This window comes from Triturus cristatus, chromosome 11 (assembly GCF_964204655.1).
Source record: "Triturus cristatus chromosome 11, aTriCri1.1, whole genome shotgun sequence".
NCBI classification, from domain to species: domain Eukaryota; kingdom Metazoa; phylum Chordata; class Amphibia; order Caudata; family Salamandridae; genus Triturus; species Triturus cristatus.
This window is the reverse complement of record NC_140594.1, coordinates 22119694-22143468: the sequence shown is the minus strand read 5'-3', so window position 1 is coordinate 22143468 and position 23775 is coordinate 22119694.

The window sequence follows — 23775 nt, the reverse complement described above, 5'->3', positions numbered from 1 at the left end:
AGAAATACTGAACTCTACTTTATGGCAAATGTTTAGCAAAGGGCGTTTTGTGGTGAATATATCTTCAAGCTACTCCACGATTGACTTTCCCTTCGGAGAGATAAGCTGCAGTGAACCTATGGAAGTATTTTCTGTGTTTAATTATAATACCATCTGTGCCACGGGGTTTCCTTGGTTGATGGCTGTTGGAAGGCGTTCCCCGGGGAGGCTGCGGAATACTTTCCTGACCACCCGGAGGCCCACCTTTCCCAGAATTAGGCCGAGCAAGAGCGGGGTGGCCCTTCCTGGAAGGGTCTCGTACCTAGGATCGCACACGCTGCACATACACTTTTCGGATAGAGGGACACCACACAGGAATTCTTTGCAAGACAATAGACTTTATCGTTATTTGTCAGGGATCTTTATGATCCGGAAGGCAGGTGCAGAATTAGTGCTACAAGCGCCAGCGATCTCGTGATGAGGGGTAGGGGGTAGCGGGACAGTCTTTGAGTCAGTGTCTCTGCGGAGTATCCGGCGCACAGCTCTCAATCCTCGAGCTGAGGGGATGTTGCTTCTCTCGGCAATCTCTGCCGATTCTCTTGGAGGAGCGGGCCGCGAGTCACTCAGCAGGCACCGGAGGTTCGTAGTTCGGGGAGCCGCGACGGCGTCACCAGGGCTCAGATGGTTCAGAGTTCGGGGAGCCGCGACAGCGTCAGCAGGGCTCAGATGGTTCAGAGTTCGGGGAGCCGCGACAGCGTCAGCAGGGCTCAGATGGTTCAGAGTTTGGGGAGCCGCGACAGCGTCAGCAGGGCTCAGATGGTTCAGAGTTCGGGGAGCCGCGACAGCGTCAGCAGGGCTCAGATGGTTCAGAGTTCGGGGAGCCGCGATAGCGTCAGCAGGGCTCAGATGGTTCAGAGTTCTTCGGTTCGGGGAGCGATCGAGCCGCGACCAGGTCAGCAGGCTCTCGTCAGTCCAGGTCTTCTCTCCCTTCCGTCCCTTCAGCACCCCTTGTTATACTCCCCCTCCTCTTTGAAGTCCGGAGTCCTCGCGGAGAGGGCTCTGGTGCCTGGGGGCGGTGTGTCGGGGTTTCCTGTCGCTCAGCCCTTTGATCTGTTCAGGTGGGTCCGGGAGGGACTCCAGACACCCAGCAGGCGAGGCGCCTGCTCACCGGGAGCCTGGTGGTCGATCGAAACCTCCCTCGGGGAAGAGACCAGAGGTGTGACAGGATCGGCGCCTCTCGGTCTGGTTTGGGGGGTTTCGCTCTCCCTCGGCCGGGCATGCGTGTTGGGGATCTGGCCGGCCCTCGGGATGTTGGGCCACGGAGGCCGGAAGTTTGTGACATCGAGGTTCGGCGTGGTTGCAGGGTAGCTTGCTGGTCGGGAGGGCCCACGCCACGAGGCCGGTTTCACACGTGCCCCCCCCCCAGCTGAAAGGCGGGGAGAACTACCCATCCACTTGGGGGTTCTGCTCGCTGAAGCGGAAGAATCGGGACAGGCCGTCCGCGTTGGCGTGGTCCGTCCCGGGGCGATGTTCCACAGTGAAATCCATCCCTTGGAGGGAGATGGACCAGCGTAGCAGCTTGGGGTTTTCCCCTCGCATCTGCATCAACCACCGCAGGGGTCGGTGATCTGTTTGTACTCGGAAGTGTGTTCCGAACAGGTAGGGCCGTAGCTTTTTGAGGGCCCAGACTACTGCGAAGGTCTCTCTTTCAATTGTGCTCCACCGCTGTTCTCGGGGCAGCAACCTTCGTCTGATGAAGGCTATGGGCTGATCTATGCCTTTGTCGTCGTACTGTGAGAGGACTGCCCCGATGCCGTGTTCCGAGGCGTCCGTCTGGACCACAAACTCCTGGGCGTAGTCGGGGGCTTTAAGCACCGGAGCCGTACACATAGCTGCTTTTAGGGCGTCAAACGCTTTCTGGCAGGGGGGAGTCCATTGTACTTTCTTGGGGTGTCTTTTGGAGGTTAGCTCTGTGAGGGGGCCTGCGATGCTGCCATAGTTCTTAATAAACCTCCGGTAGTAACCGGTGAGGCCCAGGAAGGCCCGGACTTCTGTTTGGGTCGTGGGGGGGTTCCCAGGACAAGATGGCGTTGATCTTTGGCTGGAGGGGGGCGACCTGTCCGCTTCCCACCTGGTGCCCCAGATAGGTTACGGAGCCGTGCCCAATTTGACATTTGCTGGCTTTGATGGTGAGGCCGGCCCGGCGCAGAGCCAGCAGGACTTGTCGGAGGTGCTGGAGGTGCTCGGTCCATTAGGAGCTGAATACCGCTATATCGTCGAGGTATGCTGCGCTGAACCCCTCTAGTCCGGACAGGACCCTGTTCACCAGCCGCTGAAATGTGGCCGGGGCATTCTTCATTCCAAACGGCATCACCCTAAAGCGGTAGTGCCCATCCGGGGTGGAGAAGGCGGAGCGCTCCTTGGCTCCCTCGGTGAGGGCAATCTGCCAGTATCCACAAGTTAGGTCGAAGGTGCTGAGGTAGCGAGCGGCCCCGAGGCTGTCAATGAGCTCGTCTGCGCGGGGGATAGGGTGAGCGTCCGCTCGGGTGACCGCATTGAGTCCTCGGTAGTCCACACAGAATCTCAGCTCGGGGGCGACACCAGGGGCCGCCGCTTTCGGGACCAGGACTACCGGGCTGGCCCAGGGGCTGTCGGAGGGTTCAATCACCCCGAGGGCCAGCATCTTCGCTACCTCGGTCTGGATGCAGGTTCGGACCCGATCAGGGACCCGGTAGGCCCGGTGTCTCACTGGCGGGCTGTCGCCGGTGTTCACGTCGTGGACACACCAGTTGGTGACCCCAGGGGTCAGGGAGAAGAGGTCTGCGAACTGCCTTAGTAGCTGGCGGCAGTCGCCGGACTGTGGGGCTGGGAGGGCGGTTGATAGTCTCACCCCTTCCACGGAACCATCGGTCTCTTTCGCCCCCAGGGGGTCTGGAAGGGGCTCGGTGTCTTCTTCGGCCCCATCGTCGGTGGCCAGGAGTAAACTCAATTCCGTCCTTACAAAGTGGGGTTTGAGGCGGTTCACGTGGAGAACCCGGAGGGGGTTCCGCGGGGACTGCACATCGATGAGATAGGTGACTTGGCTCTTCCGCTCAATCACCTTGAAGGGTCCAGTCCATTTATCTTGGAGGGCGCAGGGTTTCACCGGGGCCATGACCCAGACTTGTTGGCCCGGCTGAAACTCGACCAGCGTAGCATTCTGGTCATACCAGCGCTTCATCTCTTCTTGGCTAGCCTCAAGGTTCGCCTCTGCGAGTTCTCGGAATTTCCGGGTCTGGTTGCGGAGTGCCAAGATGTATCGGAACACATCCGGAGGGGTCCCCCGGGGAGTCGTTTCCCAACCCTCCTTGACCAGGCTCAGGGGTCCCCGGACGGGGTGTCCATATAGCAGTTCGAATGGGCTGAACCCCAGGGATTTTTGTGGAACCTCCCGGTAGGCGAACAGGAGGCAGGGGAGGAGGACGTCCCACCTCCGGCGTAGAGGTTCCTCGAGGCCCATGATCATTCCTTTCAGTGTCCTGTTAAAGCGCTCGACTAGGCCATTCCCTTGGGGGTGGTAAACTTGTACGATACTCCGCACTGCTGCCAGAGGGACCTCATGTATCTGGAGATAAAGTTCGTACCCCGATCACTCACGACTTCGCGGGGGAACCCCACGCGGGAGAAGATCCCCATCAAGGCCCGGCCCACCACGGGGGCCGTCACGGTGCGGAGGGGGATGGCTTCGGGGTAGCGGGTGGCATGGTCCACCAGGACGAGGATGAACCGGTGGCCCTGGGCGGTCTTGGGGTCTAGCGGTCCCACGATGTCGATGCCTACCCGCTCAAAAGGAGTACTGACGACGGGGAAGGGTTGTAGCGGAGCCTTGCGCTTCCCCCCACTCTTTCCGCTGGCCTGGCACGTGAGGCAGGACTTGCAGTGGGCCTCCACATTCGCTCGCATCTTGGGCCAATAGAAGTGGGTGACGAGTCGCTGGTAGGTCTTATCTTGGCCCAAGTGTCCGGCCAGGGGTACATCATGGGCCAGGCCCAGGAGGAGACTTCGGAAGCGCCGGGGTACCACCAGTACTCGGGCCGATCCCAACTCGGCCGACTTCTGTTCGCTGTACAGGTGGCCGTTTTCCCAGTATACCCAGTGGGTGCCGGTCCGGTCGCCTGCTGCTTGGGCCTCGGCCTGTTGTCGGGGTCCAATGAGGGACGGGCAGGTGGATTGTTCTTGACAGAATTCTTCTTGGGAGGGGCCTCCTTCGCTGCGCCACTGGGCCAATTCTGGCAGGTCCCCGAGCTTGGTCTGGGGTTCGGGGTCGGAAGGCACGGACCCCTCGTCGGGAACGGTTGCTTCGTCCGGAAGGGGGTCGTTGGCCTCGGGTGGCGCATCCGGGACCTCGGGGATGGTGGCGGTGCTCCGTGGCATGGCCTCCCCCCCCTCGGAGGAAGGCACTCTGAGAGTCATCGAGCGCGTGGTGGCGCATACCCATTCGGGTAGGCCCATCATCTCGAGATGGGCTCTTCATTCCACTTGTCCCCACGGGGAATTCTCAAGGTCGTTGCCCAGGAGGCAGTCCACGGGCTGGGAGGTTCGGACCGCCACTTTTAACTTGCCAGTGACTCCCCCCCATTCGAAGGGAACTAGGGCCATCCGGCAGAGGCTCTCGGAATTGTCTGGTGATATGACAGGACAAAAGGCGCCGGGCAGGATCTGATCTTTGGAGACCAGGTGACAATGAACCGCCGTGACACTTGCCCCCGTGTCCCGGAGGCCCTCGACGCGGTGACCGTTGACCGTCACCTGCTGTCGGTACTTCTTCGTGTTGGCGGGTAGGGACGTTCCGGGGACCATCTCCCGGTCCCCTAGGGAGACCAAGGCCATGGTGGCGGGTTCCCATTCTTCGGAGTCTTCCATCTCTTCCCCCAGGGCTACGGAGGCCATTTGCCGAGCCGGCGGGGTGGTTGTGGCGGTTCGCTGGTACATGGGACATTGAGGGTCGCTGGCGTAGTGTCCGGTCTGTTGGCAGCTGTGAGAAGTTGGCCTGGCATATGCTGTTCCTAGTTATAGGGACACCTTGCACCAGTCCAATTCGACTCCTATTGATGATAGGTTTAAGACAACCTTTAAAGAAAGCTATCCTAGTGGTAGCTGTGGAGAGCAGCCTTCAGGCTAAGTCTTGAAGGAGTGTTAAGCTTATTGTTTTACCATAATAACCTCTTGAATAACCAAATGAAAGAGTAGCCCACACCGGTATATATATAAAATATATGTATTTATTCTAGACAGAATCCCACAGTCACTTTATGTGGCTAGTGGCAAAGTTACACTTCAAACAAGCATTTATAAACACAATAAATAGCACAGAAATCAATGGGCCCCAGGGGGGGACCAAACCATATACTAAAATAGTGGTATAAGAACCACGACAATTCTACAGGCAATGCCTAGGGCATTCAGGATCGCTGGCCCCTTAAGAATCCACCCACAGTTAAGAGGAAGGGGACCCACGGGAGGCGTGTGCAGTGCGAGAAGTTGCTATCAGGATCGCAATGTTAGCCTATGGAGAATGTCGCGGTTGAATAATTAAGGTTTAAGGACACTTCTAACAACAGTACAAAGTTAAGGCTTGAGACTTAAGGCTTTGGAGAGCCCACCACCATGGGAGTACCGAAGTACCACTGTTACCTGCCCCAGGGAAGCCGGGTGCATAGGTCGATTCTGGTGTCGGGTCGCGGGCTGATTTTCTATGGAAAAGGAGTCCAAACTGCTGCTAGCTGGAAGTGTCGCTGAAGTCGTGAAGATTAAAGTTGAAGAAAAGACAAAGATGAACCTGAAAGCAGAGGGGACAGAGTCTGGGTCACAGCACAGTGACCAGGGAGCTCACAGGAAGGAGCTCGTGGATGTCGGGTGCTTCAGGTGTGGAAGGTACAGCTGGGCTCTGCAGTCACGGGCTCCGGGAGGCTTCAAGGAAGGCCAGCTTCTGGAGGGCGACTGTCCCACGTCGGCTGAGGGTCGCTGCGGTGTTAGTGTCCCGATTGGATCCACTAAGCATTGGCAACCGCAACCCACGCAAGATGGACAAAGCAGCTGCTGGTGCAGACCCACGTGATCTGAGGGTGCTCTCCTTTGCAGGGAGCGTAGAGCAGGCCTGGAGCAACCAGGGGAACTCTTAGAAAAGAAGATTGTCCTCCGTCAGGGCCCACAAGTCGAGGGACAAGGGACCACGGAAGGCAGCAAAATGGAGTGCGTAAAAGGGCTCCCACGGGCCACCGGAGCGGGCCAGGGAGCTGAGGGTCGGCACAAATGCTGCTTGAAGGTTGGCTCAAGAATGGGCCAAAGCACAACTTCCCCACTGGTCGGGGTCGTGTGCTGGACAAGAGGTGGCCGGTGTCTCGGGGTATGCGGGGATCTCGACACCCACGTGGTCCAGGGTGCTCAGACTTGCTGGGCACACTCACAGGACGCTGGGATGCACTGGAGACCCACCTCGAGGTTGCTGGAAGGCGTCGAAGGTCGTGAGAGCAACGAAGTTCCAACCGGGTATCTTGTAGTCTTTTAGGTGCCTGCCAAGCAGGGGGATAACTCCTTTATCCCAAGGGAGATTTCTTCAGTCAGCTGGGCAGCAGCTCGTCGAAGGTCAGTTCTGTGAAGTCCTGTACGAATCTAAGGCTCTAGGGCAAAGTTATTCCCATATATCCCCAAGATTAGGGGATGGTCCAAAAGAGAGCCTACCAATCAGAGTAGAGGCCGGAAAGGGTGGCTACACCCACTCCCCTTTGTGTGTTTCCCGCCTGGGCGAGGGGCAGGATGCCCCTGAACCGGTTCCAGGCGGTGTATGCAGAATTGGGGCTCTGCAGCTGCCTACGTGCAACTCTGAAAGGACATTTGGTGCACCCACCCTGTTCCAATCCACATATCCTGTCTGGGGAGGTGCTGGCACCTCCCTGCCACAGGAGCCCTATTGTCCAGATGGCGAGGCTGGGGTTTTCCCCAGCAACAGCCAGCCAGAGTCGTGTAGGTGGCGAACAGTAGCCATTTTGTGGTACATGTGCACTTTTAAATTGGTGTCCAAATTCTACCGCTTTTCCCATATCACCCTCCTAGCAAGGGGGAATCGTGCCCCCATGCCCATGGCTGGACTGGGGGTATGATTCCTTCATGTTTGACACCAAACACGATATGGTTCTGTGTAGCCATTCCTAAATTACAGCGATGACGCAATAACTTATAATGCGGTTAAGAGTATATGGTATGGCTACACTACAAACAACCCAGTAACGATTTTACGAAGGTTGCAGAGAGGTCCTACTCACGTAGGGGTCCCCCCTCACACATACCTCAGCACCCAGCCCTGTAGGATTACCAGGGCCTGCCATAGGGGTGACCTATGAGAGTATATGTGTTGTATGGTATGGGACATAGGGTACCTACATCCCTGTAAGGGGTGCTAGCACCGCCTTACCCAGGCTACAGTAGTGGCCTGGTGGTGTCAGTTTGGGTGGCTGTCCCAGGGTGGCACAATAAGTGCTGCAGCCCTGGTAGGCCTACTGGGGGACCCATGCCCTGGGTACCTAGGGTACCATCTACAAGGGACTGGTAGGGCATGCCCAGCATCCAATTGGTTGGTACCTAGGGTACTCACATAGTTTACCAGAGGGAGCAGATAGGCTGGGGTCCTGGATAGCAGGATCCCAGCCAGACTAGTCAAAAACCACTTAAATACCAGGCAAAAAGTTGGGGGCAACCATTAGTCAGATTCCACTCTCCTACATAACCCCCCCCCCAAACGAAAGGAGATAAGGCTAACCTTGTCCAGATAAGCCTTTATTTCCTGAGTGGCCATATAAGGAAGAACCTGTACTAACATGGTTGCTCCCTGTGTCATGGTCCACTGGGGAAATCCTACCCCAAGGGGTTCTAGAGTTTCTCCAAAGTCTAGGGAAATTACCTGTATTGGTTTTTGGGTCAGAGGTGGGCTGGTGGGGTGTCTGAGTCTGGAAGTGAGACCCTACTTGGGTTGGTCTCCATCTCCTCAGATCACTGGCCACTATGGAAGCCTTTCTGCCCATGACTGTGTCATATCTGGCACTAAGGGTCAACCTCTGGCTGCCTACAGCTGGGGGTTGGATCCCTTTGGCTGGAATAGTGGAGGGCACTGGACGGTTTGGGGCAGCTAGGCCCCAGGTTTCCCTGTGCTCAACAACATCCATTTGAGGGGTGCCTATACCTAGGGGTAAGGGGGATCCCTCAGTTTGTAGAGGAATATTCACCTGGCTGAAACTACTCTGCTGGGTGTCCCTAATCTGTTGATGAGGGGGTTCCTCTGGGCAGGGGCCCAATAAGGGTCCACTGACCTCCCTGACCTCTGCAGCCCTGGGCTGACTGAGGCAGGGTAGAGAGGGGCAGGATACCTGCTCCAGACTGGGTACCACCTTGGAAGGATCCCCTGCCATCAGAGAGGTGGGCAGGTCAGGCCTGTCCACTTCTGGGGCAGTTACTTCACAAGGGGCAGGATCAGTTCCCTGAGAAACTTGACCCCTACCTGTAGTCTGGTGGGGGGAGGACTGTTCCTCTTCCCCTATGCTCTCTGTTTGGGTAGAGTGATCCATAGTTTCAGGCTTCACTCTTTCTATTTTCTCCTGGGGTGGAGGTGAGGCCCTCAGGGTCTCATCCACTCTCTCAGGGATTCCTACCATTTTCAAATGGGCCTTGTGGTCAACCTCAGCCCAGGCTGAGATTTCTAGATCATTCCCCAGTAGACAATCTACAGGCAAGTTTGGGGACACTGCCACTCTCTTGGGGCCAGTGACCCCTCCCCAGCTGAGATTTATCACTGCCATGGGGTGGTCTGTCCTGATTCCATCTATATTGGTCACCTGGTAGCTAAACCCAGGTAAAAGCTGTTCTAGGGGCACTAGTCTCTTGGTCACCATGGTGACACTGGCCCCTGTGTCCTTATAGGCCACAGCCTTCTGACCATTGATTATTGGTTCTTGTCTGTACCTGCCCAGAATACTGGGACTCATGGTAAAGTTGGCAAACCCCATGCCACCATCACAGACCATAGTTGCTAATGCAGGGGACCTGGCTAGGCCAGAGTCCACTGGTGTCCCCAAAGAGAACCCAACTAAGTTTTTGGGTGCACTCCCACCACCTGGGGGATTACTACTAGTAGCAACAGGAGGCGTTGGAGCTGGTTTTGGAGGAACATTCTCTTTATTGCCATTCTTTGGACAGCTGGAGTCAGTTTTCCAGTGGCCAGGTTTCTTACACACATGGCAATATGGTTTCTTGTTATTAGAGGAAGTATTTTGGGACCCACCCCCAGCACTGGGTTGTTGGGGCCCTTCAGAGGACTTTTCTTGTTTATCATCCCCACCTTTCTCTTTGGGCTTAGTGGAATCCTTCTTCTGGTCACCAACTTGGTTCTTAGGCCTAATCCTGGTTCTGACCCATTTGTCTGCCTTCTTTCCCAATTCTTGGGGAGAGGTCAGATCAGAGTCCACCAGGTGCTGGTGTAAAAGTTGGTTCTGACAATTATTAAGAATCTGCTCCCTTATAATGAGATTATACAATCCTTGATAATCATTAACTTTACTGCCATTTAACCAACCTTCCAGTGCCTTGGTTGCACAATCCACAAAGTCTACCCAATCTTGATTCTGTGCTTTCTGGGTGTCTCTGAACTTAAGTCTGTATTGATCAGTGGTTAAGCCAAACCCATCTATTAAAGCAGCTTTCAAGATATAATAATCATCAGCATCCTCTTCTCTTACAGAGAGGAGCTTGTCTCTACCTTTATCTGAAAAGGAGAGCCACAGGATTGCTGCCCACTGCTCTACAGGGACCCTCTGTACTCTACAGGCCCTTTCAAGAGCAGATATCCATTTGTGGATATCATCCCCATTCTGATAGGGGGGCACAATCTTGTGGAGGTTCCTATTGTCAGGGACTCTCTCTCTAACTCTAGGGGTTTCATCACTGCCACCAGGGATCTCTAGACCCCATTTCTTTGAAGCTTTCTGAAGCTCCAGGGTTTCCCTGTCCAATGCTAACTGTTCTCTTTTAAGCTCAAGCTTAGCCTGCTCAAATTTGATCAGTCTGCATTTCCTCTCATGAGAGGTTTCTCTTCTCTGAGAAGAGGCAGAGGACCCTTTGGATCTCCTAGAATGGTTGGATCCCACTGAGGGGGATCTGTTCCTTCTTGGATCCACCACTCTCCTTTTAAGGGTGGAGGGAGTGCCTCTTGAGCCATCACCTCCATGCTGTGAGTGGTCTGTTTCTTCCAGGTCAGGATTTTCATCCTCTTCCTGTTCCTCTTCAGATTCCACTCTGGGAGTGTCCTCTTCTGAGGGGTGCCCACCCACTCTGTCCGTCCCTCTGGATCCTATGGACTCCATAAAGTCTGCTATGAGCAGGATCTCCTTGAGACGTTTTGTGTTGGCACCTCTTTCTGTCTTCAGTCCCCTAAGGGTGCACATTTCCCTGAGCTCTGCAAAGGTGAAATTATCATACTTATCTATAGGGACCCTCTGGGGTCCTTCCATAGCCTTAGTGCCACCTGAAGACATGTTTAGTGTAGTGATGTATCTACCTACACTAAGTGTGGCCTACTGAACCCTCTCTTGAGTTGTAGTCAAGGTGTGCTAAACCCTCTACACACAACTCCAAGTTCAGTAGAACTTATTGTATTCTAGCTTGAATTTATATGTACCTTTGGTACCTTGTGGCTTTCACTTTAGAAATTCAATTTGTTATCTGGTAAAACAATGGCAAGCTTGAATCCAACCGCTGCACACCAATGTGAGAAGTTGGCCTGGCATATGCTGTTCCTAGTTATAGGGACACCTTGCACCAGTCCAATTCGACTCCTATTGATGATAGGTTTAAGACAACCTTTAAAGAAAGCTATCCTAGTGGTAGCTGTGGAGAGCAGCCTTCAGGCTAAGTCTTGAAGGAGTGTTAAGCTTATTGTTTTACCATAATAACCTCTTGAATAACCAAATGAAAGAGTAGCCCACACCGGTATATATATAAAATATATGTATTTATTCTAGACAGAATCCCACAGTCACTTTATGTGGCTAGTGGCAAAGTTACACTTCAAACAAGCATTTATAAACACAATAAATAGCACAGAAATCAATGGGCCCCAGGGGGGGACCAAACCATATACTAAAATAGTGGTATAAGAACCACGACAATTCTACAGGCAATGCCTAGGGCATTCAGGATCGCTGGCCCCTTAAGAATCCACCCACAGTTAAGAGGAAGGGGACCCATGGGAGGCGTGGGCAGTGCGAGAAGTTGCTATCAGGATCGCAATGTTAGCCTATGGAGAATGTCGCGGTTGAATAATTAAGGTTTAAGGACACTTCTAACAACAGTACAAAGTTAAGGCTTGAGACTTAAGGCTTTGGAGAGCCCACCACCATGGGAGTACCGAAGTACCACTGTTACCTGCCCCAGGGAAGCCGGGTGCATAGGTCGATTCTGGTGTCGGGTCGCGGGCTGATTTTCTATGGAAAAGGAGTCCAAACTGCTGCTAGCTGGAAGTGTCGCTGAAGTCGTGAAGATTAAAGTTGAAGAAAAGACAAAGATGAACCTGAAAGCAGAGGGGACAGAGTCTGGGTCACAGCACAGTGACCAGGGAGCTCACAGGAAGGAGCTCGTGGATGTCGGGTGCTTCAGGTGTGGAAGGTACAGCTGGGCTCTGCAGTCACGGGCTCCGGGAGGCTTCAAGGAAGGCCAGCTTCTGGAGGGCGACTGTCCCACGTCGGCTGAGGGTCGCTGCGGTGTTAGTGTCCCGATTGGATCCACTAAGCATTGGCAACCGCAACCCACGCAAGATGGACAAAGCAGCTGCTGGTGCAGACCCACGTGGTCTGAGGGTGCTCTCCTTTGCAGGGAGCGTAGAGCAGGCCTGGAGCAACCAGGGGAACTCTTAGAAAAGAAGATTGTCCTCCGTCAGGGCCCACAAGTCGAGGGACAAGGGACCGCGGAAGGCAGCAAAATGGAGTGCGTAAAAGGGCTCCCACGGGCCACCGGAGCGGGCCAGGGAGCTGAGGGTCGGCACAAATGCTGCTTGAAGGTTGGCTCAAGAATGGGCCAAAGCACAACTTCCCCACTGGTCGGGGTCGTGTGCTGGACAAGAGGTGGCCGGTGTCTCGAGGTATGCGGGGATCTCGACACCCACGTGGTCCAGGGTGCTCAGACTTGCTGGGCACACTCACAGGACGCTGGAAAGCACTGGAGACCCACCTCGAGGTTGCTGGAAGGCGTCGAAGGTCGTGAGAGCAACGAAGTTCCAACCGGGTATCTTGTAGTCTTTTAGGTGCCTGCCAAGCAGGGGGATAACTCCTTTATCCCAAGGGAGATTTCTTCAGTCAGCTGGGCAGCAGCTCGTCGAAGGTCAGTTCTGTGAAGTCCTGTACGAATCTAAGGCTCTAGGGCAAAGTTATTCCCATATATCCCCAAGATTAGGGGATGGTCCAAAAGAGAGCCTACCAATCAGAGTAGAGGCGGGAAAGGGTGGCTACACCCACTCCCCTTTGTGTGTTTCCCGCCTGGGCGAGGGGCAGGATGCCCCTGAACCGGTTCCAGGCGGTGTATGCAGAATTGGGGCTCTGCAGCTGCCTACGTGCAACTCTGAAAGGACATTTGGTGCACCCACCCTGTTCCAATCCACATATCCTGTCTGGGGAGGTGCTGGCACCTCCCTGCCACAGGAGCCCTATTGTCCAGATGGCGAGGCTGGGGTTTTCCCCAGCAACAGCCAGCCAGAGTCGTGTAGGTGGCGAACAGTAGCCATTTTGTGGTACATGTGCACTTTTAAATTGGTGTCCAAATTCTACCGCTTTTCCCATATCACCCTCCTAGCAAGGGGGAATCGTGCCCCCATGCCCATGGCTGGACTGGGGGTATGATTCCTTCATGTTTGACACCAAACACGATATGGTTCTGTGTAGCCATTCCTAAATTACAGCGATGACGCAATAACTTATAATGCGGTTAAGAGTATATGGTATGGCTACACTACAAACAACCCAGTAACGATTTTACGAAGGTTGCAGAGAGGTCCTACTCACGTAGGGGTCCCCCCTCACACATACCTCAGCACCCAGCCCTGTAGGATTACCAGGGCCTGCCATAGGGGTGACCTATGAGAGTATATGTGTTGTATGGTATGGGACATAGGGTACCTACATCCCTGTAAGGGGTGCTAGCACCGCCTTACCCAGGCTACAGTAGTGGCCTGGTGGTGTCAGTTTGGGTGGCTGTCCCAGGGTGGCACAATAAGTGCTGCAGCCCTGGTAGGCCTACTGGGGGACCCATGCCCTGGGTACCTAGGGTACCATCTACAAGGGACTGGTAGGGCATGCCCAGCATCCAATTGGTTGGTACCTAGGGTACTCACATAGTTTACCAGAGGGAGCAGATAGGCTGGGGTCCTGGATAGCAGGATCCCAGCCAGACTAGTCAAAAACCACTTAAATACCAGGCAAAAAGTTGGGGGCAACCATTAGTCAGATTCCACTCTCCTACAGCAGCGGAAACAGGTGATCCTCACTCGGGGCCCCGGCCTCCCCGGTGGCCCGGTGCTGGCCGGAGGTGGAGCTGGAAAGGGCGGAGGTTGTCCTCTGGAGGGGCTGAGCGGGGATCCCCCCGGGAGTTCCCTTGGCCGGCCTTGATTCCCTCCGCCCCTCTGGCGGAGGGGTCCCTGACTGTGGCGACCGTAGTCTCCCACGGGACCCCGGGAGGCCCGGGTGTTTACCCACCGGTCGGCTTCGACGGCCAGTTTTCGAGGGTCTGTGAGTTTGCTGTCCAGGAGGTGCTGGCGCAGTTCTACAAAGCAATTAGCGGACAAGTGTTCCCATGCGATCAGGTCGAACAGCTTCTCAAAGGTGGAGACCTTGCTGCCCTTGATCCACCCGTCCAAGGCCCGGCTGTAAAAGTTCACGTACCAGGTATCTTCTTGCAGTCTCTAAACCGTTGTCGGTACATTTCAGGGGTGAGCCCATATCTGGCTACTAGGGCCTCTTTCATGTGACGGTAGGAGTTCATCACCGTGGAGGGCAGGTCCAGCAGGGTATCTCTCCCCTCGCTCAGGAACCGGCCCCACAGCCCAGCCCCCCAGTCTTTCTGCGGGACTCGGTGGAAGGTCATGGCGACTTCGTAGGCTTTGAACCACTGCTGGATGTCGTCGTTCTTATAGTATTCCTTCACCACATCTTTGGGGATGTGGACCTTTGGTTCCACGGTGGAGGAGAGGGGTTGGGTTTCCGAGGGTCTGGCCTCCGCATTCTTAGCCTTGAGCTCGATCTCTTTCAGGCCACGTTCGTGCTCCAGTTGGTGTTTTCTTTCTTCGTGTTCTCTCTGTCGTTTCTTTTCCTCTAGTTCTCCTTGTAGGCGTAACTGTTCTACCGCCAGCTTCTTTTCGGCCAGTTTTAGTTCTCCTTCGATTTTTAATTTTGCTAGTTCCAGTTCGTGGTTGCGACCTCTTTCTTGGTCCGCTAGTTCCTCTGGGGATAGGCCCCCCTCGGGGGCGCCGTTCCTCCCCGGGCTGCTTCGTGGTTCGTTGGGGTGCTCCCCTTCTGTTTGTGTCCGGGGAGTTCCCACCTCGACCCAGGTTTTTAATGCTCCCTGGAAGTCCTCTTTCATGCTTAGTCCGGTGGTAGCGATTCCAAGGTCTTTGCAAAATTGTTTCAGTTCTCGGTGCGTATAAGATTCTAGCTGGTCCTCTCGGAATGTCGTGCTCGGGTTGGTGCCTGCGGCACCTAGGGAGGTTTCTCCTTCCATTTCTTGCTGGTAGTGCGTTAGCCGTCCACTGCACGATCTCTAGGTGTTGGCTCGGATCCCATCGCTGCCACCAAATGTTGGAAGGCGTTCCCCGGGGAGGCTGCGGAATACTTTCCTGACCACCCGGAGGCCCACCTTTCCCAGAGTTAGGCCGAGCAAGAGCGGGGAGGCCCTTCCTGGAAGTGTCTCGTACCTAGGATCGCACACGCTGCACGTACTCTTTTCGGATAGAGGGACACCACACAGGAATTCTTTGCAAGACAATAGACTTTATCGTTAGTTGTCAGGGATCTTTATGATCCGGAAGGCAGGTGCAGAATTAGTGCTACAAGCGGCAGCGATCTCGTGATGAGGGGTAGGGGGTAGCGGGACAGTCTTTGAGTCAGTGTCTCTGCGGAGTATCCGGCGCACAGCTCTCAATCCTCGAGCGGAGGGGATGTTGCTTCTCTCGGCAATCTCTGCCGATTCTCTTGGAGGAGCGGGCCGCGAGTCACTCAGCAGGCACCGGAGGTTCGTAGTTCGGGGAGCCGCGATGGCGTCAGCAGGGCTCAGATGGTTCAGAGTTCGGGGAGCCGCGACAGCATCAGCAGGGCTCAGATGGTTCAGAGTTCGGGGAGCCGCGACAGCATCAGCAGGGCTCAGATGGTTCAGAGTTCGGGGAGCTGCGACAGCGTCAGCAGGGCTCAGATGGTTCAGAGTTCGGGGAGCCACGACAGCGTCAGCAGGGCTCAGATGGTTCAGAGTTCTTTGGTTCGGGGAGCGATCGAGCCGCGACCAGGTCAGCAGGCTCTCGTCAGTCCAGGTCTTCTCTCCCTTCCGTCCCTTCAGCACCCCTTGTTATACTCCCCCTCCTCTTTGAAGTCCGGAGTCCTCGCGGAGAGGGGTCTGGTGCCTGGGGGCGGTGTGTCGGGGTTTCCTGTCGCTCGGCCCTTTGATCTGTTCAGGTGGGTCCGGGAGGGACTCCAGACACCCAGCAGGTGAGGCGCCTGCTCACCGGGAGCCTGGTGGTCGATCAAAACCTCCCTCGGGAAGAGACCAGAGGTGTGACAGGATCGGCGCCTCTCGGTCTGGTTTGGGGGGTTTCGCTCTCCCTCGGCCGGGCATGTGTGTTGGGGATCTGGCCGGCCCTCGGGATGTTGGGCCACGGGGGCCGGAAGTTTGTGACATCGAGGTTCGGCGTGGTTGCAGGGTAGCTTGCTGGTCGGGAGGGCCCACGCCACGAGGCCGGTCTCACAATGGCATCCGTGGCACTTGTTGCGAATCACATCTCGAAGCACCCTCACATCTCCAGGAGCCCCTGCGAGTTCTTTACTCCCTCGTAGACGCAAAACTGCAACTTACAAAATGGCTGCCAATGTACTGGTGTGACACAGCGAGGTCCCGCTGAGCCTTGTGGGGCGACCTGCCACGTCAGCGCTGCTGCATTGTGGGATGTGCTGTGAATGAAGAGGAGGCACGTGTTTCCATACCCTAACCCTGGATGCACACTATCCTCTTTAGTGAGCATCTCCTTATGACATCCTCTCTGTAGCAGCACCTTGGCACTAGCGGTGGGCGTGACTTGAGGACCTCCGTGCAGCATAGTCACACATAATTGTCTAAAAATTGAGTGGGGTTACACGAGTAATTCTGCATTTAGTGCTACCAAAATGGACACAAAGATGTATTTTGTGCTAAGAAATCGCTCTAAACCCAATATAACATGAATAGCAGTGTGAGCAGCCGCTCGCGCTCGCTAAAAGTGCACTTGGGGTAGGATTGTCCCCTCATCTTACTCCCGGAATTTTCCTCTGGTTCCTTAGTGCAAAATGCACACTTGCTTCCAAAATGTGCTAAGAAAAATTCCTCTAAATTATCGGAGCAGATTTACTCACATTGTTATCTGTAACGGTCGTCACATCACAGGATAAAATGGGATTACCAAAATTAGTCAGATTAATTATGCGTGATTAAAGTTCCTCTCTAGCATACGTTTCCCCTCCCCAGCCTCCATCACTCTCTTTGTAAGCGGAAACAGCTCAATGATACTGCGGCCAGCCTCTGATCTAGTCTTGTGCGACTCGTGCACCAATCAGATGTTGGTGGCTTCAATACAGCTCCTCATCGGCAATGTGTGTGGCATGCACAACGCGCTGACACCAGGAAGCATTGTAAAGGGTATTTCAGAAAGGAAAGCCACAACTGTGAAGATGGACCTGGTGGTGCCGATGTCCAATGGCCTCAGGAGCAGGACGCTCATAGGATAACCGCGTCGTCACGAGCGCCGCATACCAAGACGCGACAACAACAAGCAACGTAAGAAAGTCCAACACTCTGACACACTACAGGAGGTCATTTTTTTTTGCTGTTTTATGATCAGTTTGAAAGAGTTAGAGAGGGGGTTATTAAAGTCCTCCAGATCTTTTTGTTGAAGGTCTCTCTTGGATGTCAATTGATGATAGATATTAGGGACATTGGAGTCCAGAGGGATTCCCCTAGACCTCCACTGCTGAGACTCCTGGGAGGCTAGCTCTAAACGTTTTCTCCACAGCCTTTTAGATTGGTGAGGTCTCTATAAAAACAAAAAACTTCCTTCCGCACAGATATCCCTTGCTTACCCTCTGGTGAGATCCCTAAGCTGTGACACCTCATAATGTAAGGCGTCCGGCAGTCTGGTCTGTTCGTGCAAGTTACATTCAAGTATAATTTGTGCTTGTGAGGTCCTTCTGGCCAGGGTTTTTCCCCTACGTACGCTAGTGGTGGCATAAGAGTTCAGGGAGGCTGGCCAGAGCGTCAAAACATGCGGACAAGCGCGTAAATAACGGGCAAATACAACCAAAGATGGACTGGGAAGGACTGAGCCCTCTTCAATAGACACCATCTCAAGTGTCCATAAGACATAATCACTTTCTGCATGAAAACCATCAAACATTAGGAGCTGCAACGCTCCGGCATCCCATCACTGAGGCACAACAGGACACAAGAGGGCAATGACCAAGGAGTTGGGAGAGCCACTCATGGTCCAGACAATAGCCCCCCTACTCCCAGTCAATGGGGTTACGTCAGATCACGTGCAGCTCTTATGTGTTGCATTAAAATGTTTCCCCGGGATGGGGTGCCCCTGTCTTCTGTCTCTTCCTCAGTATTTTTCATTCCTTTCTCTTCCTCTATGAACTGTGGTATCATTGAGGGTCAAAGGGCGTGTGATGTCAATTGTACTCCTGGCATTTTGGTGAATTCCCACCTATTGTGAACTGACAGTGGTTTTTCTTACCAAGGGGAAGCGGTGCCGGAGAGTAAAATCTACCTCAGTTTATAGTCATTGATTAATTTATAAAATGACATATGGAGCGCACACCCGACTCCAAGGATGTGGCGAGACGTAACAACGAACAAACATAGAACAACGTATGAATGTGTAGCATCGGGAGGGGTCTGCCCTGGTACCTCCTGCTGGGGGCATGAGTGTGCACTGGGGGAGCAGCTGCGGTGGGCGTTGGGCCAGAGGGAGTATTTGGTGAAGGATCTGCAGACACCCTCTCTTGAAGAGGTGGGATGCGCCCTCCCTCCACGTGACCTGCTCTGCAGACCTCCTATCCTCCTCAGAGACACTGACACACCAGCCGTCCTGGGATTGTCCCGAACCCCCGACAGGCCCGTCCGCCCTGCCTTGGAGCCCACTGTTCCTCTACCAGGCGCTGCCGTTCCATGGACAATGGCCCTATTGTCTGAGCTCTTTGCTCATATCCATTAATAAACGCTTCCGGATCCTGGCCATCATTCAGGCAGACAGAAGCAATCAATAGCCCCTCTTTGCATATGGCAACGGTCTCTGCTGCTGCCTGACTCTGCAGGTCAGCGCGCTTTTGTATCCAGTTCTGTGGATAATGGCGGTGAGACGCCAGGCCTGGGCTGAAAATATCCCGCATTACTGTGAAGATGCCGCGTGCTGACCTCGCTGCCCGCGCAAAGGATGGCGACCAGCGCAGGCGCCCAGCGCCCTGTCATGACTCTTGCCAGGAGCCAGCATGGGTCTGAATGGGCTTGTGTGGCACGCTGCTGCCAGCCCTCCGTGATTAATGACTTTCTAATCTTGAGCCGACTCCGAGGTGTCTGCATGCCCTGGCGCTGCAGGCTGCTGGAGACACCTGAAGCCTTTCTTCTCCCAGAGACAGTGGGCTGGCAGTCGGCGGGAGGCACAGGCCTGGGGGAGGGGCCAGCAGGGTAGGAAGACCCACAGCGTCACGTGGTCTAACACCGAGAGTGTGAGGGAAAACGCCCAGGTGAGGGCCCTGAAAGACTGTGGACAACCAGGTGGGAGGGTGACTACAGCAGAAAGGCCTGAGGGCAAGGACTGGGAAGAGCGAGGGTGCCATGCACACTCACTCCCCAGATCAGAGTGCGAGGGACGGCGAACGCTGCTCGTACGGTGAAGGTGGCCTGAGCGACCATGGACCAACAGGTCAGAGGGCCGCAGCAAGAGCGGGAAGGTGTAAGCAAAGAGTGGGAAGCGCAAAGGTGCCATGCGCACTCACTCCCCAGATCAGAGTGTGAGGGAGGGCGAACGCTGCTGCAGGGTGAAGGGGGTTTGGGCGACCATGGACCAACAGGTCAGAGGGCCGTAGCAAGAGCGGGAAGGTGTAAGCAAGGAGTAGGAAGCGCAAAGGTGCCATGCACACTCACTCCCCAGATCAGAGTGCGAGGGACGGCGAACGCTGCTCGTAGCGTGAAGGGGGCCTGAGCGACCATGGACCAACAGGTCAGAAGGCCGCAGCAAGAGCGGGAAGGTGTAAGCAAAGAGTGGGAAGCGCAAAGGTGCCATGCGCACTCACTCCCCAGATCAGAGTGCGAGGGAGGGCGAACGCTGCTCGTTGCATGAAGGGGGCTTGAGCGACCATGGACCAACAGGTCAGAGGGCCGCAGCAAGAGCGGGAAGGTGTAAGCAAGGAGTGGGAAGAGCAAAGATGCCATGCACACTCACTCCCCAGATCAGAGTGCGAGGGACGGCGAACGCTGCTCCAGGGTGAAGGGGGCCTGAGCGACCATGGACCAACAGGTCAGAGGGCCGCAGCAAGAGCGGGAAGGTGTAAGCAAGGACTGCGACGAGCAAAGGTGCCATGCACACTCACTCCCCAGATCAGAGTGCGAGGGACGGCGAACGCTGCTCGTAGCGTGAAGGGGGCCTGAGCGACCATGGACCAACAGGTCAGAAGGCCGCAGCAAGCGCGGGAAGGTGTGAGCAAAGAGTGGGAAGCGCAAAGGTGCCATGCACACTCACTCCCCAGATCAGAGTGCGAGGGAGGGCGAACGCTGCTCGTTGCATGAAGGGGGCTTGAGCGACCATGGACCAACAGGTCAGAGGGCCGCAGCAAGAGCGGGAAGGTGTAAGCAAGGAGTGGGAAGAGCAAAGATGCCATGCACACTCACTCCCCAGATCAGAGTGCGAGGGACGGCGAACGCTGCTCCAGGGTGAAGGGGGCCTGAGCGACCATGGACCAACAGGTCAGAGGGCCGCAGCAAGAGCGGGAAGGTGTAAGCAAGGACTGGGACGAGCAAAGGTGCCATGCACACTCACTCCCCAGATCAGAGTGCGAGGGACGGCGAACGCTGCTCGTAGCGTGAAGGGGGCTTGAGCGACCATGGACCAACAGGTCAGAGGGCCGCAGCAAGAGCGGGAAGGTGTAAGCAAGGAGTAGGAAGCGCAAAGGTGCCATGCGCACTCACTCCCCAGATCAGAGTGTGAGGGAGGGCGAATGCTGCTGCAGGGTGAAGGGGGCCTGAGCGACCATGGACCAACAGGTCAGAGGGCCGCAGCAAGAGCGGGAAGGTGTAAGCAAAGAGTGGGAAGCGCAAAGGTGCCATGCGCACTCACTCCCCAGATCAGAGTGCGAGGGAGGGCGAACGCTGCTCGTTGCATGAAGGGGGCTTGGGCGACCATGGACCAACAGGTCAGAGGGCCGCAGCAAGAGCAGGAAGGTGTAAGCAAAGAGTGGGAAGAGCAAAGGTGCCATGCGCACTCACTCCCCAGATCAGAGTGCGAGGGACGGCGAACGCTGCTCGTACGGTGAAGGTGGCCTGAGCGACCATGGACCAACAGGTCAGAGGGCCGCAGCAAGAGCGGGAAGGTGTAAGCAAAGAGTGGGAAGCGCAAAGGTGCCATGCGCACTCACTCCCCAGATCAGAGTGTGAGGGAGGGCGAACGCTGCTGCAGGGTGAAGGGGGTTTGAGCGACCATGGACCACCAGGTCAGAGGGCCGTAGCAAGAGCGGGAAGGTGTAAGCAAGGAGTAGGAAGCGCAAAGGTGCCATGCACACTCACTCCCCAGATCAGAGTGCGAGGGATGGCGAACGCTGCTCGTAGCGTGAAGGGGGCCTGAGCGACCATGGACCAACAGGTCAGAAGGCCGCAGCAAGAGCGGGAAGGTGTAAGCAAAGAGTGGGAAGCGCAAAGGTGCCATGCGCACTCACTCCCCAGATCAGAGTGCGAGGGAGGGCGAACGCTGCTCGTTGCATGAAGGGGGCTTGAGCGACCATGGACCAACAGGTCAGAGGGCCGCAGCAAGAGCGGGAAGGTGTAAGCAAGGAGTGGGAAGAGCAAAGATGCCATGCACACTCACTCCCCAGATCAGAGTGCGAGGGACGGCGAACGCTGCTCCAGGGTGAAGGGGGCCTGAGCGACCATGGACCAACAGGTCAGAGGGCCGCAGCAAGAGCGGGAAGGTGTAAGCAAGGACTGGGACGAGCAAAGGTGCCATGCACACTCACTCCCCAGATCAGAGTGCGAGGGACGGCGAACGCTGCTCGTAGCGTGAAGGGGGCCTGAGCGACCATGGACCAACAGGTCAGAAGGCCGCAGCAAGAGCGGGAAGGTGTAAGCAAAGAGTGGGAAGCGCAAAGGTGCCATGCACACTCACTCCCCAGATCAGAGTGCGAGGGAGGGCGAACGCTGCTCGTTGCATGAAGGGGGCTTGAGCGACCATGGACCAACAGGTCAGAGGGCCGCAGCAAGAGCGGGAAGGTGTAAGCAAGGAGTGGGAAGAGCAAAGATGCCATGCACACTCACTCCCCAGATCAGAGTGCGAGGGACGGCGAACGCTGCTCCAGGGTGAAGGGGGCCTGAGCGACCATGGACCAACAGGTCAGAGGGCCGCAGCAAGAGCGGGAAGGTGTAAGCAAGGACTGGGACGAGCAAAGGTGCCATGCACACTCACTCCCCAGATCAGAGTGCGAGGGACGGCGAACGCTGCTCGTAGCGTGAAGGGGGCTTGAGCGACCATGGACCAACAGGTCAGAGGGCCGCAGCAAGAGCGGGAAGGTGTAAGCAAGGAGTAGGAAGCGCAAAGGTGCCATGCGCACTCACTCCCCAGATCAGAGTGTGAGGGAGGGCGAATGCTGCTGCAGGGTGAAGGGGGCCTGAGCGACCATGGACCAACAGGTCAGAGGGCCGCAGCAAGAGCGGGAAGGTGTAAGCAAAGAGTGGGAAGCGCAAAGGTGCCATGCGCACTCACTCCCCAGATCAGAGTGCGAGGGAGGGCGAACGCTGCTCGTTGCATGAAGGGGGCTTGGGCGACCATGGACCAACAGGTCAGAGGGCCGCAGCAAGAGCGGTAAGGTGTAAGCAAGGAGTGGGAAGGGCAAAGGTGCCATGCACACTCACTCCCCAGATCAGAGTGCGAGGGAGGGCGAACGCTGCTGCAGGGTGAAGGGGGCCTGAGTGACCATGGACCAACAGGTCAGAGGGCCGCAGCAAGAGCAGGAAGGTGTAAGCAAAGAGTGGGAAGAGCAAAGGTGCCATGCGCACTCACTCCCCAGATCAGAGTGCGAGGGAGGGTGAACACTGCTCCAGGGTGAAGGGGGCCTGAGCGACCATGGACCAACAGGTCAGAGGGCCGCAGCAAGAGTGGGAAGGTGTAAGCAAGGAGTGGCAAGAGCAAAGGTGCCATGCACACTCACTCCCCAGATCAGAGTGTGAGGGAGGGCGAACGCTGCTCCAGGGTGAAGGGGGTTTGAGCGACCATGGACCACCAGGTCAGAGGGCCGTAGCAAGAGCAGGAAGGTGTAAGCAAGGAGTAGGAAGCGCAAAGGTGCCATGCGCACTCACTCCCCAGATCAGAGTGCGAGGGACGGCGAACGCTGCTCGTAGCGTGAAGGGGGCTTGAGCGACCATGGACCAACAGGTCAGAGGGCCGCAGCAAGAGCAGGAAGGTGTAAGCAAGGAGTAGGAAGCGCAAAGGTGCCATGCGCACTCACTCCCCAGATCAGAGTGCGAGGGACAGCGAACGCTGCTCGTAGCGTGAAGGGGGCTTGAGCGACCATGGACCAACAGGTCAGAGGGCCGCAGCAAGAGCGGGAAGGTGTAAGCAAGGAGTGGGTAGGGCAAAGGTGCCATGCGCACTCACTCCCCAGATCAGAGTGTGAGGGAGGGCGAACGCTGCTCCAGAGTGAAGGGGGCTTGAGCGACCATGGACCACCAGGTCAGAAGGCCGCAGCAAGAGCGGGAAGGTGTAAGCAAGGAGTAGGAAGGGCAAAAGTGCCATGCACACTCACTCCCCAGATCAGAGTGTGAGGGAGGGCGAACGCTGCTCGTTGCATGAAGGGGGCTTGGGCGACCATGGACCAACAGGTCAGAGGGCCGCAGCAAGAGCGGGAAGGTGTAAGCAAGGAGTGGGTAGGGCAAAGGTGCCATGCGCACTCACTCCCCAGATCAGAGTGCGAGGGAGGGCGAACGCTGCTCCAGAGTGAAGGGGGCTTGAGCGACCATGGACCAACAGGTCAGAGGGCCGCAGCAAGAGCAGGAAGGTGTAAGCAAGGAGTGGGAAGAGCAAAGGTGCCATGCACACTCACTCCCCAGATCAGAGTGCGAGGGAGGGGGAACGCTGCTCCAGGGTGAAGGGCGCCTGAGCGACCATGGACCAACAGGTCAGAGGGCCGCAGCAAGAGCAGGAAGGTGTAAGAAAACAGTGGGAAGAGCAAAGGTGCCATGCACACTCACTCCCCAGATCAGAGTGCGAGGGAGGGCGAACGCTGCTCC